Here is a 6,205-nt window from a genome sequence, read left to right as displayed (position 1 = left end):
CAGTAGTCAGGTGTTTGGGTCAGTCGTCAGGTGTTTGGGTCAGTATTCAGGTGTTTGGTTCAGTACTCCGGTGTTTAGTCCAGTAGTCAGGTGTTTTGTTCAGTAGTCATGTGTTTGGTGCAGTAGTCAGGTGTTTAGTTCAGTAGTCAGGTGTTTAGTTCAGTAGTAAGGTGTTTGGTTCAGTAGTCAGGTGTTTGGTTCACTAGTAAAGTGTTAAGTGCAGTAATCAGGTGTATGGTTCAGTAGTCAGGTGTGTGGGTCAGTCGTCAGGTGTTTGGATCAGTCGTCATGTGTTTGGGTCAGTAGTCAGGTGTTTGGTTCAGTACTCCCGTATTTAGTTCAGTAGTCAGGTGTTTGGTTCAGTAGTCAAGTGTTTAATGCAGTAATCAGGTGTATGGTTCAGTAGTCAGGAGTTTGGTTCAGTCGTCAGGTGTTTGGATCAGTCGTCAGGAGTTTGGGTCAGTAGTCAGGTGTTTGGTTCAGTACTCCGGTGTTTAGTTCAGTAGTCAGGTGTTTGGTTCAGTAGGCAGGTGTTTGGTTCAGTAGTCAGGTGTTTGGTTCCCTAGTCAAGTGTTAAGTGCAGTAATCAGGTGTATTGTTCAGTAGTCAGGTGTTTGGTTCAGTAATCAGGTGTTTGGGTCAGTCGTCAGGTGTTTGGGTCAGGATTCAGGTGTTTGGTTCAGTACTCCGGTGTTTAGTTCAGTAGTCAGGTGTTTGGTTCAGTAGTCCGGTGTTTGGTTCAGTAGTCAGGTGTTTAGCGCAGTAATCAGGTGTATGGTTCAGTAGTCAGGTGTGTGGGTCAGTCGTCAGGTGTTTGGATCAGTCGTCATGTGTTTGGGTCAGTAGTCAGGTGTTTGGTTCACTAGTCAAGTGTTAGGTGCAGTAATCAGGTGTATGGTTCAGTAGTCAGGAGTTTGGTTCAGTCGTCAGGTGTTTGGATCAGTCGTCAGGAGTTTGGGTCAGTAGTCAGGTGTTTGGTTCAGTACTCCGGTATTTAGTTCAGTAGTCAGGTGTTTGGTTCAGTAGTCCGGTGTTTGGTTCAGTAGGCAGGTGTTTAGAGCAGTAATCAGGTGTATGGTTCAGTAGTCAGGTGTTTGATTCAGTAATCAGGTGTTTGGGTCAGTCGTCAGGTGTTTGGTTCAGTAGTCAGGTGTTTAGTGCAGTAATCAGGTGTATGGTTCAGTAGCCAGGTGTTTGGGTCAGTCGTCAGGTGTTTGGAGCAGTCGTCAGGTGTTTGGGTCAGTAGTCAGGTGTTTGGTTCAGTACTCCGGTGTTTAGTTCAGTAGTCAGGTGTTTGGTTCAGTAGGCAGGTGTTTGGTTCAGTAGTCAGGTGTTTGGCTCACTAGTCAAGTGTTAAGTGCAGTAATCAGGTAGTAGTCAGGTGTTTGGTTCAGTAGTCAGGTGTTGGGTTCAGTAGTCAAGTGTTTAGTGCAGTAATCAGGTGTATGGTTCAGTAGCCAGGTGTTTGGGTCAGTCGTCAGGTGTTTGGTTCAGTAGTCAGGTGTTTAGTGCAGTAATCAGGTGTTTGGTTCAGTAGTCAGGTGTTTGGTTCAGTAGTGAGTTGTTTAGTTTAGTAGTCAGGTGTTTGGTTCAGTAGTCAGGTGTTGGGTTCAGTAGTCAAGTGTTTAGTGCAGTAATCAGGTGTATGGTTCAGTAGTCCGGTGTTTGGGTCAGTCGTCAGGTGTTTGGGTCAGTCGTCAGGTGTTTGGTTCAGTAGTCAGGTGTTTTGTTCAGTAGTCAGATTTTTGGTTCAGTAGTCAGGTGTTTGGTTCACTAGTCAGGTGTTTAGTGCAGTAGTCAGGTGTTTGGTTCAGTAGTAAGGTGTTTGGTTCAGTAGTCAGGTGTTTGGGTCAGTCGGCAGGTGTTTGGATCAGTCGTCAGGTGTTTGGGCCAGTAGTCAGGTGTTTGGTTCAGTAGTCAGGTGTTTGGTTCACTAGTCAAGTGTTAAGTGCAGTAATCAGGTGTATGGTTCAGTAGTCAGGTGTTTGGTTCAGTAGTCAGGTGTTTGGTTCAGTAGTCAGGTGTTTGGTTCAGTAGTCAGGTGTTTGGTTCAGTAGTCAGGTGTTTGGTTCAGTAGTCAGGTGTTTGGTTCAGTAGTCAGGTGTTTGGTTCAGTAGTCAGGTGTTTGGTTCAGTAGTCAGGTGTTTGGTTCAGTAGTCAGGTGTTTGGTTCAGTAGTCAGGTGTTTGGTTCAGTAGTCAGGTGTTTGGTTCAGTAGTCAGGTGTTTGGTTCAGTAGTCAGGTGTTTGGTTCAGTAGTCAGGTGTTTGGTTCAGTAGTCAGGTGTTTGGTTCAGTAGTCAGGTGTTTGGTTCAGTAGTCAGGTGTTTGGTTCAGTAGTCAGGTGTTTGGTTCAGTAGTCAGGTGTTTGGTTCAGTAGTCAGGTGTTTGGTTCAGTAGTCAGGTGTTTGGTTCAGTAGTCAGGTGTTTGGTTCAGTAGTCAGGTGTTTGGTTCAGTAGTCAGGTGTTTAGTTCAGTAGTCAGGTGTTTGGTTCAGTAGTCAGGTGTTTAGTTCAGTAGTCAGGTGTTTAGTTCAGTAGTAAGGTGTTTGGTTCAGTTGTCAGTTGTTTAGTTCAGTAATCGGGTGTATGGTTCAGTAGTCAGGTGTTTGGGTCAGTCGTCAGGTGTTTGGGTCAGTAGTCAGATGTTTGGTTCGGTAGTCAGGCGTTTGGTGCAGTAGTCAGGTGTTTAGTTCAGTAGTCAGGTGTTATGTTCAGTAGTTCAGTAGTCAGGTGTTTGGTTCAGTAGTCAGTTGTTTAGTGCAGTAATCAGGTGTTTGGTTCAGTAGTCAGGTGTTTGATTCAATAGTCAGATGTTTGATTCAGTAGTCAGGTGTTTAGTTCAGTAGTCAGGTGTTTGGTGCAGTAGTCAGGTGTTTAGTTCAGGAGTCAGGTGTTTTGTTCAGTAGTCAGGTGTTTAGTTCAGTAGTAAGGTGTTTGGTTCAGTAGTCAGTTGTTTAGTGCAGTAATCAGTTGTATGGTTAAGTAGTCAGGTGTTTGGGTCAGTCGTCAGGTGTTTGGATCAGTCGTCAGGTGTTTGGGTCAGTAGTCAGGTGTTTGGTTCAGTAGTCAGTTGTTTAGTGCAGTAATCAGGTGTATGGTTCACAGTAGTCAAGTGTTTAGTGCAGTAATCAGGTGTATGGCTCAGTAGTCAGGTGTTTGGGTCAGTCGTCAGGAGTTTGGGTCAGTAGTCAGGTGTTTGGTTCAGTACTCCGGTATTTAGTTCAGGTAGTCAGGTGTTTGGTTCAGTGGTCGGGTGTTTGGTTCAGTAGTCAGGTGTTTAGTTAAGTAGTCAGGTGTTTGGTTCAGTGGTCGGGTGTTTGGTTCAGTAGTCAAGTGTTTAGTGCAGTAATCAGGTGTATGGTTCAGTAGTCAGGTGTTTGGGTCAGTAGTCAGGTGTTTGGTTCAATAGTCAGATGTTTGATTCAGTAGTCAGGTGTTTAGTTCAGAAGTCATGTGTCTGGTTCAGTAGTGAGGTGTTTAGTTCAGTAGTCAGGTGTTTGGTTCAGTAGTCAGGTGTTTGCTGCAGTAGTCAGGTGTTTGCTGCAGTAGTCAGGTGTTTAGTTCAGAAGTCATGTGTTTGGTTCAGTAGTGAGGTGTTTAGTTCAGTAGTCAGGTGTTTGGTTCAGTAGTCAGGTGTTTGGTTCAGTAGTCAGGTGTTTGGTTCAGTAGTCAGATGTTTGATTCAGTAGTCAGGTGTTTAGTTCAGTAGTCAGGTGTTTGGTTCAGTAGTCAGGTGTTTAGTTCAGTAGTCATGTGTTTAGTTCAGTAGTAAGGTGTTTGGTTCAGTAGTCAGTTGTTTAGTGCAGTAATCAGTTGTATGGTTCAGTAGTCAGGTGTTTGGGTCAGTCGTCAGGTGTTTGGTTCAGTAGTCAGGTGTTTAGTGCAGTAATCAGGTGTATGGTTCAGTAGTCAGGTGTTTGGTTCAGTAGTCAGGGGTTTGGTTCAGTAGTCAGGTGTTTGGTTCAGTAATCAGGTGTTTAGTGCAGTAATCAGGTGTATGACTCAGTAGTCAGGTGTTTGGGTCAGTCGTCAGGTGTTTGGGTCAGTTGTCAGGTGTTTGGTTCAGTACTCCTGTCTTTAGTTCAGTAGTCAGGTGTTTGGTTCAGTAGTCAGGTGTTTAGTTCAGTAGTCAAGTGTTTAGTTCAGTATTAAATTTTTTTGTTCAGTAGTCAGGTATTTAGTTCAGTATTAAAGTTTTTGGTTCAGTACTCCCGTATTTAGTTCAGTAGTCAAGTGTTTAGTTCAGTAATCAGGTGTTTGGGTCAGGTGTCCGGTGTTTGGGTCAGGTGTCCGGTGTTTGGGTCAGGTGTCCGGTGTTTGGGTCAGTAGTCAGGTGTGTGGTTAAGTAGTCAGGTGTTTCGTTCAGTACTCCGGTATTTAGTTCAGTAGTCAGGGGTTTGGTTCAGTACTCCCGTATTTAGTTCAGTATTAAATTTTTTTGTTCAGTAGTCAGGTGTGTGGTTAAGTAGTCAGGTGTTTGGGTCAGTCGTCAGGTGTTTGGGTCAGTTGTCGGGTGTTTGGTTCAGTACTCCGGTCTTTAGTTCAGTAGTCAGGTGTTTGGTTCAGTAGTCAGGTGTTTGGTTCAATAGTCAGGTGTTTGGGTCAGTCGTCAGGTGTTTGGGTCAGTAGTCGGGTGTTTGGTTCAGTACTCCGGTCTTTAGTTCAGTAGTCAGGTGTTGGGTTCAGTAGTCAGGGGTTTGGTTCAGTAGTCAGGTGTTTAGTGCAGTAATCAGGTGTATGGTTCAGTAGTCAGGTGTTTGTGTCAGTCGTCAGGTGTTTGTGTCAGTAGTCAGGTATTTAGTTCAGTAGTCAGGTGTTTAGTTCAGTAGTCAGGTGTTATGTTCAGTAGTCAGGTGTTTAGTTCAGTAGTCAGATGTTTGGTTCAGTAGTCAGGTGTTTAGTACAGTAGTCAGGTGTTTGGTTCAGTAGTCAGGTGTTTAGTACAGTAGTCAGGTGTTTAATTCAGTAGTCAGGTGTTTAGTTCAGTACTCAATTGCTTAATTCAGTAGCGAGACGTTCAGTCCAATAGTGACTTGTTTAGTTTTGCAGTGAGTTATTTAGTTCAGTAACAAATAGTTTAATTTAGTAATGAGTCAGTTAAGTTCTGTAGTGAGTTGTTTAGTTAAGTAATAGTTGCTTTGAAAATACCAATTTAATATTTTTCTCATAATATTCCAGTTAACGTTTCCCACGATGTGGAGGGGTTGAAAAAACAGAACCCTCGAAAGGTTCCGGATTTTCATTTTCGCTAATTCTTGATGGTTGTGTTGGCTATTTCATATCAACCATTATGTAATCGGAATCTGAAGACGTACATTTTTTATTAATCATTTTGAATACACCATGTTGAAATGTACATTTTTAAATAGCGATCAGTAAATGATCAATTGGCTTTCTTTTTAAAATTTCATCTTCTATTTATTATCTAGGAAGTTTCTTATCTAAAACGTTATAAATCTAACTGAAATGTACATCTAAATCCCGACAGGTCTCGCTTTCATATAAAGGTTATTTTTGCGATGTCAGAACATCTGAACAAAGATTTAAACTCGGGGTAAAAAACAGTGAACGAAGTAAAACAGTAATGTAATATTTATATGAAGAATTTCAACGTCATCACAGCAAAATTATAGCATCATTTAGTAAGTACGGCATAACTCAAAAACATACATGAATCACTTCAACGTTATCAATCTTAGACGGTTCCTGCCAGTATATCTCGTGCGCACGTGCGCTTGCACGTCATGTATGACGATAACAGGAGATAAGATATTTTGAAGAATAACCTGTTAACGAGAAAAAATAAATATAATTAAATTATAATCGGATTTATACGCTGATATGAGGATCGGCAGGAGTGTTGTAGAAACAAGACTGATACTTTGTTATATTATTTCGGTTCGGAATCGTGTTTAATTTTAACGAGGAATACATTATCTTTAAAATGCACGCCTGCAATTGGTCACTTTAGTGCCACGAGGACGATGGGTTTGGTTTGGTTTTATTTTGTGTAACGTCCTATCAACAGCTTAGGTCTTTTAAGGACGTGCTTCTATGTGTGTTGTGCATGAGACATGGTATGTTTGTGTATTTGCCTCCTTGTGACAGCGCGGATCTGGTGCCGACTTTATAGTGCTATCTCACTGAAATACCAAATACAGCATTCCGCCCGGTAACACTATACTGACAAAGGGTTGGTTTTGGTT

This window comes from Mizuhopecten yessoensis, unplaced genomic scaffold (genome assembly GCF_002113885.1).
Source record: "Mizuhopecten yessoensis strain PY_sf001 unplaced genomic scaffold, ASM211388v2 scaffold11175, whole genome shotgun sequence".
NCBI classification, from domain to species: domain Eukaryota; kingdom Metazoa; phylum Mollusca; class Bivalvia; order Pectinida; family Pectinidae; genus Mizuhopecten; species Mizuhopecten yessoensis.
This window is presented reverse-complemented; position numbering follows the sequence as displayed.